Source organism: Cyprinus carpio, chromosome A20 (assembly GCF_018340385.1).
Source record: "Cyprinus carpio isolate SPL01 chromosome A20, ASM1834038v1, whole genome shotgun sequence".
NCBI classification, from domain to species: domain Eukaryota; kingdom Metazoa; phylum Chordata; class Actinopteri; order Cypriniformes; family Cyprinidae; genus Cyprinus; species Cyprinus carpio.
The window spans coordinates 2921570-2934771 of record NC_056591.1 but is presented as its reverse complement, the minus strand read 5'-3'; the positions used below and the strand labels follow the sequence as shown (position 1 = coordinate 2934771).

Here is a 13202-nt window from a genome sequence, read left to right as displayed (position 1 = left end):
CAGTTACTCTCCATCAGTGCGAGTGGTCACCTGGTATTTACAACTCGAGTAACTAGCTCAGAAATTGACCTCCTCTGCATGAACACCAACCTCAACAGAGCCAGTTTATATCATTATAAATACTTTACCAACCACTGCTTCCAAACTTCTCAAAGCATTTTACAATTACCAAAGCTCACCGTCAGCCTTGAGATAGAGAGAGAGAGAGAATAGAAACAGAAAATAAGTCTTTTTTTTCACATGGTGATTTTTTTTCCACATGCCATAATTAAAGATGTAGTGTTAAACAAAAGTAGAGCCAACCAGTAGTCCCACTCCAACTCAAACCATTGGTTTTCTGAGTTTATTCTCAGAAATTATACATTACTGGCAAAATTTTTCTGATTTACAAGTCACCAAGGTAAAGTAGCTGGCTAACATATATGAGGTTTTGTGGAAATTGTTAGAATGAATTGTAACAGTCTTGCAATCAAGTTACTTTGTCCAGGAGCCATAGATTGTTTTGTAATTAGCTGCCATTTGCAAGTACACATGCATACGTATCTCTGGTCATGAAACACTATCCAAGGACTCAAGACTACAGCTGGCATTTCAATGAGTGTGTGACAGCAGCTGCAGCCGTCCCATCCGTGTGACACTAAACCAGTGTGCTCTCAGACTGAAAACCTTTATACAGTGACTGCTGTCTGAAAACCACATGAGAAGGTCATTTATGATCTGAAAAACAAACAAACAAACATATCTGTACTGTACAGGTGGACACTGACAAGAAGTTGTGGAAACCTTCCACATACTGTACATTGCCAATAAAAAAAAACATTTTTCATAGCTCCTGATCTTTTGAGATTTCCTATAATTGTTTTCAAAAAAAAAAAAAAAGAAGAAAAGAAAAAAACTACGGCAGATTAACAGGTTTTCTTCCTCATTCTGGCATTTGTAGTGCCAGTTACAGACACACAATCTTTGTTTTATGCAGAGACTCTTAAGCTAAGTAATTATTTATTATTATTTTTTTTTTAATGGAAGCCCATTTTGTTCTTTATTTTTTTATTATTATTTTTTTTTTTTTTACCACAGAATGAAAATAAAATAATAAAATAAAAGATAATTTAAACCTTTTTTTCAGAAGTCAGAATTGCAAGATGTTAATTGCCAAGAAAAAAAGTCAATATTGTGAGATAAAAAGTTGCAAACACTTTTTTATTTTGTGGAAAACCAAACAAAACAACAACAGAAACTGAGATGTAAACTCAGAATTCTGACTTTTTAAAATGCAATTCTGAGTTTACATCTCAGTTTCTGTTGATGTTTTGTCTCGCAGTTCTGTTTATTAAAAAAACTGAGGTATAAATTTAGAATTGCAAGAACAAAAGTCTGTATTTTGAAATAACGTGGCAATAACTTATTTATTTATCTATTCACAAACATTTTAAGTGCAGAAAAAATACACAAAATAGTTTTTTTGTTTTTGTTGTTTAGTGATCAGCATTGATCAGTAGAGGGCACTAGTGGCAAATAGGTAATTGTCGGGATGTGGAAAACCTCATTGACTTGAGCTTTTATGATTTTAACGTATGAGCTTTTAACATAGGGTAACTAAATAAGTGTTTAATGTAATTTATTTGAGAGTTTTTACAACAAAAAAAAAACTGAAAAAGAAAAGAAAAAAGAAGAGAAATGATTCTCTGTATCAAGTAGATAGGAACAGATTCCATACAATGACAGTTCATAGTGACTACATCTGTCAGGTTTATTTGATATTTTTACTGATAATGTTCCCCTTAACTTGTGACATACAACTTTGTGACTAAAATCACAATATGTTAGCTCTCTATGTGTGTATTTGAACAGCATTACTGTCTGTAAAAAAAAGTATTTCAGTATGTCCACAACAATCGTTGCTTTGGTATCCACCAGTATCCCATCTTATAGGAGAAGCAGATTTACAACTGGTCATTGGTCAATATTACTCCTGAAAATTACAGTGCTGATTGTCTACATAATGATGAAATACTAACTTCTAACCTAAACCCTAAACTTAAGTATAGTAGTGCACCCCGATAGATAGCATTTCTGTTTCTATCATGTCATTAAGGATCACATTATTATATTTCTGAACACTGCACAGAATCCATCAAGTTTGAACTTGTCTTGACAGGTGAGCTGACCTATAAATTGACTGTGACGGTTCACCTGAACAGTGTGACCACAAGATGGCCTTTTAGGAAAACCTAATATTCATTGTGAGTAAAATATGATGACTAGTCGACAGATGGAAGCATTGAGCCAAGCATCACTGTTATAATACTCCTGAACCTGTAATGACAGACGGCGTGTGCAACATCCATTAAACAAAAACACATCTAAATATGTCTATTACTTTAACTTACAGCACACAGCAGCTGTTTTCGGGAATAAGAATAATTATTATCGTTAAAAGAAGCATGCTTTACCGTGTATTGTGAATATAGACTAAAGGGAATTAGAAACAGTGGAATGATATACTAACAATGAAGCACAGCCTCGGCCGCTTTACTGTTTTGTTTTTTATAAAACTTACAACATAATACAAATAGAGAGAGAGAGAGAGAGAGAGAGAGAGAGAGAGAGAGAGAGAATGTTATAATGATGGCGTGGCTCCAGTTTAAAACCAAGATTTAAGTTTAGTCATCAATGCATAAACACAGATAGTCTATATACTAGGATTTTGTGGCAAAGCGCTGAACTGTTCTGATGGCACTTCTCAATGGATGGAGCGGTTTCGAACCGCCATTCCTTGTAACTTTTTGAACGCTCTCCGACTGCCATGAAAACCTTCAGCGAGGAGTCATTAAACCGACACATGTGTCAGTCGCCCCGGCGTGTTTAGACCTTCGCCTACCCTGTTTACAAACCCCCGGGTGGGGCTGATTGACAAGCCTCTCAGCCAATGAAATGCTCGAGCTAGCGATCCAAAGCATTTTATTGGCTAAAGGAGCTGTCAATCAAAACGCAGCGCCATTGAGTTTCATTATGCTGCTGCTGCGCCATCATCAGCCAGCCGCTCGGAGCAGTGAATAATATCCTGCTGCAAACGCTATTTACTCGCCGTTTCCCGATAGCCTGCAATTATCTATACCATCACGGATATCTTTGTGATTGGCTTGTGTACCATGGAAAACATCAAGACAGGACTGTAGGCTGTTATCTGGGTAAGTGCATTATTTGTGTTGGTTATTGTAGTTTAAAAGAAATGGAAGCGTGCACAAAATCCATTGCATTGCAATACACGCCCTCAATCTTTACATATGAACATATGTATATAGTAAAATAGTCTGTGTGATGGGATTTGCCCAAAGCATTCTGCAGCTGTGATTTTTGATACATGCAGTGATTGTAACACTGCAGACACAATGTTGTCTTTACTGTTACTGATATTTTTTAGATGCAGTAGATAGTTTGCTTACGCTTCTGATCTCAGTTATGCTGTTGTGTCGGCATAAACCTGCAGTCCGCATCTTTCACTTCAGCTCAAACCCTCTCCTGCAGCTCAACATTTCTTTAACACATACTGCTTAAACTGCGTCAACTGGGTCATCGTTTCACTGTCGAGTAATGTTTTTTTAAATCTCTCTCTCTCTCTCTCTCTCTCTCTCTCTCTCTCTCTCTCTCTGTGTGTGTGTGTGTGTGTGTGTGTGTGTATGTATATAAGCAATATCATATCAGTAAGAGTTGATCGTACTGAATATTAGCATGACAGTAGTGTGAATATTAGGAGCAACAATACAATTTGATACTGATTTTACACAGCTGATAAATAAGTTGTTACATTTTAGACACAGTATTGACAGTTGCTTTGTCTATTATCACAACTCCAACAAAAATAGTTACAAACAAAAGCCAGAAAAGGATCAGATGTTGCTTGTTTTCAAGCAGTGGTCTTGGTGGACTTTCGCTCCTGAGTGACCAAGTGTTTAAACAGTGAACAGTAATTAAACTGTTGATTAAATGGTTCTTGAACGTCACCACCTACAGGCATAACCTTAAAAACGGGTCACATAAAAATTCCCATCTCTTGGTCAGCCTGTCTGGAACACCACAAACAAATCATTTTGTACGCATGGGTGTATTCACATTATTGTCCAGTTAGATTCTCTGTGGATTGGCCCTGCTCTAATTTTCAATCATCTCTCTATTGTCGCTTTTCCATAGCATGGTATGGCACGGTACAGTTCGGTACGGTCCACTTTTGGGGGGTTTTCCACTGGCACTTTTTTTAGTACCACCTCGGCTGAGGTTCCAAGTGAACCGTACCATTACCAAAACCTGATGTGTAAACTCTGCTGGTCACTGATTGGCCAGAGAGAATCGTCCCTACCTGCATCACTGAACTTTCTACACAAACACAAAAGAACTGCTAGATTTAAATCATCACAGCCAGCGAAGGATGGCATGCAACTGTTTTGAACGAGTGCATCTTTTTTTAACAACCAAAAAGTCTGTTGAGGAAGTACAGATGTTCCTCTCATTGATTGCAGAGGAGCGGATCCAGCGAGAGCTTGATGGGGCAACGCTATTGTGAAGTTGTGTTGTGGCAGTAGAGGCGGTGCAACTATAAGGACATGTGAATAATCCCGCCCACTCTGAAGTGATGCTAAACTGCAGTGGAAACACAAACAGTGCCGAGCCGAGTCGTACCACGCAGTGGAAAAGCACCATATGGCAGTTGTTTATTTGGTGCATGATCCTCTGAAAATACAGTATGCAGTTTCAATTCTGCTGTCTTTGCTCATGGGCACTTTGGGTAGATATTTTTTTGAACTGATCACCTGAGCCGAAAATGCCATTTGACTAATCACTCTGGAACCATTGAATTATTTCTAGTTTCAAAAGCAAATATGTCATAACTATTTCATGGAGTGTTTAAAGCAGATGGTTCAACTGTGATACTGAGGCTCAAGACTGTGGCTGTGTCTTAAAACATAGTAAGCTGCCTATCTAGACAGCAGTTTTGAGCATCATGTGCTCATCTGATTCAAAATGTATTCACTGGCCAAATCTAGATCTACATTTAACTGATTAGGGTTCAAGAACGTGTTGTGGTTCAGCTTTAATAAATGCACTGACCCAGTTTTAGAACATAACTCTTTTTCTTCGATCTGTGACTCATCTTGCCTTTAATGGTTCTACAATTGATGTACAGAAGCATTGCTTTTTATTTTTAATGTAGCCTTTGGAGCGCAATATCTATCACTCCGATTAAACTTAGTAAGAACTTTTTAACACATTTTTAATTTACTCAAATCTACTGATTTATTTACTGCTATTTGTGCACTTTATTTCAAGTCAAAGCATTCATCAGTTCTCATATCTCATTTGCATGTGCGTATTCAAATCTAATTTTTGAAAAATTAATCCTTCTGTTTTCCATTGAAAATATGTGTTTGAAATGACAGTTTGGGTGTTCATTTCTTTACAATAATGCAACTTTGAATCGGATCTGTTTGAATGTTCTATAGCTCTGTCACAAAACATAAAGAGCTGCCTACCTAGTCAGCATTTTTTGGTACATGATCCCCAAAAATGCTGTCTAAATAAGCAACCCGTCTGTGTGTCTGCCAGGCAATGTGTAGTCTTGATTCTTGCTTTGTTTGATTCATTATTTTCCATTATAATCAGATGCACTCATGAACCTTCACACAGCAACACACAATAACCCTCCTACATGTCATACACACTAACTGTTCCATCTGGAAAAATCAAGTAGGTTTTGTGGGATGTGCGGCATCTCTTTCGGGGTTGGTGGAAATCACACACATACTGTCTTTCTCTGATTTCTCTCTTCCCTTTGTAAAAAAAAATGAATAGTTTACTCATAGAAAATGGTACACTCTTTTCTCTGCCATTCACCCTGCCCCCATAGGCTGTAAATCTGATCTGTAAATAATAAAGAGATCGTTTCCATCACCATCCTTACATTCATTTTCCAAACTGCTTGCCCTGTGTAGGGTCGCTGGGATGCTGGATCCTATCCCACTGTCACAGGCTGAAAGCAGGGAAACATCCCTGGACGGATGGCCAGTGTTTTCCATTATGTTTTGAATGCAGATACAATTAATGGGGACCGAAACTCTTAAGTAACACCATAAAAATAGACCAAATGACCCATGCCCTATATTCCATATGGTTTGTTTGAGAAGACCAAAAAATCATTATTCATTGAAAAAATTGATTTCCACTCTGCCTTTCCTTTTCTCATCCATAAAAATCATGAGAAAAGTAGAGTGTGTGAACAAAACATTCTGTTGAGTTAGATAATTTCAGGGAATTTGCTCACAAAATACATGAACCATGTGTCTGATTTATCTGGTTCTTGAGTTTAACTCCTTTCTCAGTGAATCAGTCGCAGCATGTCTGGATTTAACAACAGCATGTTTCTGGAGTTATCAGTAATAACTAAATAAAGGACATTCATTCATGACTAATCATTTGTCACTTCAATTATGTTGATTTAAAACACATATTTCAATTCACAGCTCATTGCTGTCCATGAGTTCAGATCCTTTTATTGGTAATTTGGAAACACTTATGACCATTTTGTTCATGCCGTCATGATTTCGGGGCTTAAAGTTCTCCGGCACGGTGCCGGATCTCCGGCATGCAGCATTTGGCTGTGGAAAAAAATAGTACTACATTAAAAAAAAAATCTTGTCGCCTACCAATGTGTGAGAGGAGCACAGCTTTCACTCTCAACCAAACCAAACTAACATTACTAGCCAATCAGAATGTTTTGCTCTTATAAACATGAGACGTGCATAATAGTATCCAATTGCGGAGTTGCAGCCCTGATCAAAGATGTCCATCTAACGCATATTTACATAGAAGAAAAAGCAGCAGAGCTTTGTAAACAGCTCATGTCATCTCCATAAAACATTATGATTACAAGAACAAATTTACCGGGATTTTTTAAAAGGTCCTGTTCACACATGATCTCTTAATGGTGTTCCTGTGGCTTAGTGGTAGAGCTAAAGGTTGTGGGTTCAATTCCCAGGGAACACACATACTGACAAAAATATGTATAGCCTGAATGCACTGTAAGTCAAAGCGTCTGCTAAATGCATGAATGTAACTGTATTGGTAACTTACCGGTAATTTATCAGTGAAGACTGTATGTGTGAAAGAGGCTAAACTCTTCCTCCACATATGCTGTGAATTTGAATTGCTTAAAGTTCCTCTGGAAAAAACAGTGTGCATTATCTCACTAGATTTGTAATGTAAATCATTTATAAACCTTTGCCAACACAGGAGAATACATCAACCTGTTTCTAAATATGCCATGTATTGTACATCGCGATTTCAAAATATGGTCAAATATTAAAATTAAATGGATTTAAACATCGTTGAAACATCACCAGGCCATTGGCGCTCTCTACAGGTAATTGTTATAATACATAATGCCGATTAATTGCGGATTTGAACGATTACGTAATTCTGGCATGGCATCCATAATTGTAATGGCGATAAGAAATTTGATTAATTGTGCAGCCCTAAAAAAACAAGTGTCCGTATTTTGACTCTTCTCGTGAGCTAAGTATATTGTCACACCCCTAGTGTCGATTACCGGTGATATAGCTCATAATTTTTTCAAGTGTATGATACAGCTTTCATTCTTCAGGTCAACCATATATTCATGAAAAAAAGCAGTTTGAATAAAAAAAGCAGTAACTTTGCCATAGTATCCTTTCAAATATTAAAGTTGCCACAGTCATTGCATGCCCTGCCCCGCCCCGCCCCGCCATGCCATGCCCCGCCCCGGAAAAAAGTTCAGGATCAGGATTTTTTTTTTTTTTTTTGCTTTAACCCCTGGATTTTATTGGGATTGTAAATGTTTGTTACATTTTATTTTCAGAAATATCATGTTGGCATATTCTGGTGGAAACCACTTCCAGGAAATTCAGTCACATTCTCCATAACCACAAAAGCCATTTGTATCTCGCATGTAACATTTTGTTATTAACTAATTATTTTGAAATATCTGAATTTTATTTTCTGGTATTAATCACTTAACCCAATGCTTCTTGAGCCAGCTGGTCTTAACATCAGCCTGCTGAACCCTGGAAAGGTAACCGTGGAAACACAGACGAACGTTTAGAACATTGCTGTTCTGACTGGGATGCACCTTTAAGCTGGAGGGTTTGTAGAGGTGAAAATATCTTGTTTATTTCTAGAAAGTATCATGTCATCCTGTTTTGTTTAGATTTGAACTGAGAGCAAGCATATGGGGCTCATCTTATAGAGACGTACTTATGCCATCAGACATCGCCTTAACTGCCCTGCCTGCATTTCAGATGTGTTCTAGAGTATGAAAAAAAGTGAAAGTGACGGGACATACAGCCAAGTATGGTGACCCATACTCAGAATTCGTGCTCTGCATTTAACCCACCCAAAGCAGTGAACACACACACCGTGAACACACACCCGGAGCAGTGGGCAGCCATTTATACTGCGGCGCCCGGGGGGCAGTTGGGGATTTGGTGCCTTGCTCGAGGCTACCTCAGTCGTGGTATTGCCCGCCCAACACTCAAACCCACAATCCTAGGGTTAGGAGTTAAACTCTTTAACCATTAGGCCATGACTTCCCCACCAAGTCGTGGCCTAATGGTTGAGTATGTATCTTACACTGTGTAAGGTAAATGTCAGATAGTTTGTCTTAATACTGCAGGTAAAATTTCACATGTTGAGGAACAGAGCAGAACAAAGGGCAACATTTTGTGTGTTAACTTTAAAGAGGCATATAAAACCTTAAACCCAATTTTTCTAATTAATTGGTTCAAGATTCAGATTATTGCTGTAAAAAAAAAGAACATGACCTCAAAACTACTTCAGTATTTTTGTTCCGTTGTTTTGCTTTTACACGTTTAATTCAATTGAGGGATCCCTCTTTCATTGTCCAAGTTACTAGAGCACTATTTGCAGATGCACACTCAAAAACGATAATTTAATTCTCTTAAACTAAAAGTCCACATATTATACTAACAAGAAACTGAAACTGCTTCCAACCACAGTTAGAGAGCTGAAGTTCCACCCACTCAACTTTGCAGTGTGGTTTGTGTAATTTCAATGGAACTATGATTTCAGGAAACAGTATCGCTGAGCTATGTTGGTAACGATGGATCTTGCAACTATAGCTGGCTTATGAAGATTTGGGGAACACACAGCCCTGAATAGCAAAAATAATGACTCACAACCTGTGCTTCATTAGGCAGACAAACAAAATACATCCCAAAATTCACGCCATTCGTTGAGCCAATGTTGCGTATTAACACATTTTATGGAAATCACCAAATCTATGAATTGCTTGTTTTAGCTGTACTTGCGTATTACTTTGTGATAGGAAAAGGTATTTTTAACATCAAAATATAAGTAAGTGACATAATTAGAGAGTCTACCAATTATGAACAGACCTGCAAAACAGTAAACCTGTTCACCAGTGAGTAAAGCAATATCTTTCCCCAGAAATGAAAATGATGTAATTATTTACTGACCCTCATGTCATTCCAGATGGGTATTACTTTTTCAAATTTGAAGATTCTTCACAAAGCTCTGTGTTCATAGTGCTCGAGAAGTATTGGGAGTAATGCATAAGTAATGTGTGTTACATAATCAGATTAATTTTTTTCAAGTAACTAGTAAAGTAACATTACTTTTCTTTTACATTTCTGAGTTACTTTTTTTAAATAAGTAACACAAGTTACTTTGTTTTCCCATGCATAAACTGACATCTCTTCTGTCCCCATGTCGAGAGCAATGGGGAATAAGTGCAGAACCACTTCCTTCAACCTGAGGCTGATTAATTTCACTTTTGGTATGAAAGTGTGTAACAGTACTCAAATATGATGGTTCAGTACGTACCTCGGTTTTTAACGTCACGGTTGCATATAATTTCGATGTACACAGCGGGGGAATTTTTTTTTACTTTACTTTTTTTTTTTTCTTTTTTTTTTTACTTTACTTTTTACTTTTATTTTTTAAAAAATGGTTTACTGAACAAGTTGCTCTTTCTTTAAATAAATTTAGTATTACATTCATAGTTTAGATTTTCTTAGTGATAAAAAAACTACCTCAGCTTACGCTTAAAACTATAGGGAGCCCTTTTACATTACAAGGTTACAATTAGGCCTAACGACTCAACCCAAACTTAAATTGAATTACTATTTATTTTAAATAGATGGTCAACACTCAACTTAAAAAAAAAAAAATGTATGCAAAATATAAATTGCACATAATGCAGTTTTTTATATAACATAATTCTTATAAATAATTTTATTTTTTTATAAAAAACTATTTGTTAAATATATATTATATTACACAATGGGTGTCATAGCATGTTTCATAACAGATAAAATTTAAACCATTCATACGGTACATTAAATAATTAAGACTAACCGGTTTAGTAAAATATGAGTATATGGTGTAATATTTCGCAAAATGCTCCTCTTTAGACTTAATTTCTCTAGTGAACTAACTATGGACACTAATGACTTGCTGAGGTAAATTAAATGCTACGTGACATTTTATTTCCACGCTGTATTGTTGATGTCTTTCTGCGCTTGAAACACTGATTGAGCAACTTGAGCAATTACATGAGGCATGAGATGTTCAGTCATGTTTATTATTCGCGTTAAAACTAGTAGTAGTACAGAGGAAGGAATTATCGCGTTCACTCACGCTCCACTCTGCACAAATCTGCGGGGTGTCATGGCTCAGACACGGGAACCGGAGCTGATTGCGGCCACTTTAATCAGTGCTTGTGTTGGGATTATACCAGCACATTTCTGAACCGTCCCAGAAGCGTCTCTCCAAGGCTTTTATACAGCTATCTGCTAAAGTAAACTGTATCATTAGAACGGCTCGACACTCCATGGAGGAGAGAAGCGGGGTCAGCAGAGCTCATTAGCATTTAAAGCAACATGGACTAGAACAGCGTGCTGAAAACAGAGCTGATTTTGACGGGGTAAAAAGGGTGTTTTTTACACTACCATTGAGAAATTTTATCCAAAGTATGTTATATACTTTTTCATTAAGACACTAAAGAATAACATCAACTTGTGGGAAAATGTGAATCCGATGACCCCTTTAAAAAAACAAGTCAGCAAGCCCAGCCCAGGTGACAAAAAGTAACACAAAAGTAATGTAATGCATTACATTCCATAAAAAAGTAACACAGTTATTTACTTTTGCATGGTGTAACACAATATTGTAATGCATTACTTTAAAAAGTAACTTTCCCCAACACTGATCATTCTTGATCAGTGAAGTTTCTGAAAGAAAAAATATATAAAAGCACTACAGTAATACATTAATTACTGATAGTGTGTTTGTAAGGAACAGACTGAAATTTTGTTTGTTAGTCAATAAAAGCAAAAATCTTTTCAGAAGTTCTAAAATCTCAGATGCTACTCTCAATGCATTTAAATTTCATTCATCTAAATAGTGCCAGATTTGACTTTATCCACCAGGATTTGATTAGATTAATTTTATTGCACACCCTTCAGAGAATGTAAAAAGCAAAGACAGGTAAATAAAATGTTGATACTTTTTGTTTTAGGATGAAGTGGAACTTTTAGGTATCCATCTTCTGATCCAGCTGTTCTTTCTGTGTGTGTGGATGACCAGTGGAAAAGTCCGGAGTGGGTCAGACTCTTTTTTGTCACAGCTGCCCCACCCCTAGCCTCTGCTGAGGTCATCACATATCACCACGGCCCACGGTGCGCTGCTCTGCCCTTGCGTAGGGAGCCTATGCCTGTTCTTTGAGAGAGAACATCAGCCAATAAATAGAGAGACTCAACAATGGGCAACTTTGTAGCCTCAGGCCAGAAACATACTTAATAGGCACAAGTATGCTTGGCCAGGACAGATTAAGCGTGCTGTCCCACTGACCAAGTTAAATGTGTTTTTGCACTGTCAGATGTTGTTTTTTCAGCATTTTGCAATAGACATGACAGTTTGATTCACTTTAACTAAGTTTGTCTACAAACCCAAGTCGTGTGTATTTCGGGCCCTAACATTAGTGTCCATGCAAACAAGTTGTGTAATAATTTATGACATCATTTTCAGAAAATGTTCAGAAGCGCTGTGTTGTTAAAAAAAATACCATGCAGCTAAATACATATGTTCCTGTTCTCTGGTAAATCGTCTGCACTAAGTTAGCATTGCATGTTCCAGTGTACAGAATGTATTAAGAATAACACCATAACCATGAGACTCTACTTATGCTAAGCTGTAGACGTAATTAATAAAACGTTATACTAGGGACCTGTCACAGGTATCAGCACTAACAATTGTTCCATTTGCAGTAGCATAGTGTGCCACTACTCAAATTAAATGAATTTCTTAGTCAGGGAGGTTTTTATGTAAACACAGTAGTCAGTTTGTCCTTCAAGTAAACAAATTGGGAAAAAGAAGTGTTACATTTAATCTGCCTTGCAGTATACATGCAACCAAACAGACCTTCTTATGTCTATTGTGTTGTTAGTATTAATCAAACAAGAAGAAAAAAGGAAACAAATACTTTAAGAAAAATATGCAAATTGCATGCCATTTTTAATAATAATTTAGTTCACTCTTAAAAATTCTCATTATAAACTAACTAGTAACAATGACTTTTGCCTCAGTAAACCTCTTATTTCTTACTACTTATTTTTTTTTATTTAAAAATAACCACAAATAACCATTTTACTAATTTTAGTTAGTAAGGTAGTTGTTAAGTTTAGGTATTGGGTTGGCTTTAAGGTATCTAAAATATGGTCATGAAGAATAAGGCATTAAAATGTGCTTTATAAGTGCTAATAAACAGACAATATGCATGCTAATAGGCAACACATAGTAAGAATTGGTCCCTAAACTATAGTCAGGGTTTCCCACACATTGATTTATTTGTGGCGGGCCGCCACAATATCAAAACTGAACCGCCACAAAAAGATTTTCCAAAAGGCTTTGAATTCATTGAATAAACATGAGCACATGCACGTTTCAAAATCAAAAACCGATGCGGGTGTTTTTATATCACTGTATTTCAGAAGGAAAACCGACTGTATTTAGAAAATTTTTGATTTAATTTTCATTTCATTTTGCATGTAAATGCTTGATAAAGCAGCGTTTGTGAGCTCAGCGCTGCTTTACAGCCGTTACCAGAGAATCCTGTATCTCTCCCGCTCTTAAAG

General features: G+C 36.8%; 1 protein-coding gene across 4 annotated transcripts in view; it reads left to right on the top strand.

The window, feature by feature from the left end:
- The first annotated feature begins 2996 nt into the window (after positions 1 to 2996).
- LOC109050311 (tyrosine-protein kinase fynb) overlaps positions 2997 to 13202 on the top strand; it is a 73591-nt gene continuing 63385 nt past the window's right edge. For all 4 annotated transcript variants that reach the window (XM_042777373.1, XM_042777372.1, XM_042777370.1 and 1 more), the window contains exon 1: positions 2997 to 3191. The gene's annotated coding sequence lies outside the window, so the exon portion shown is untranslated. The remainder of the gene's footprint in view (positions 3192 to 13202) is intronic.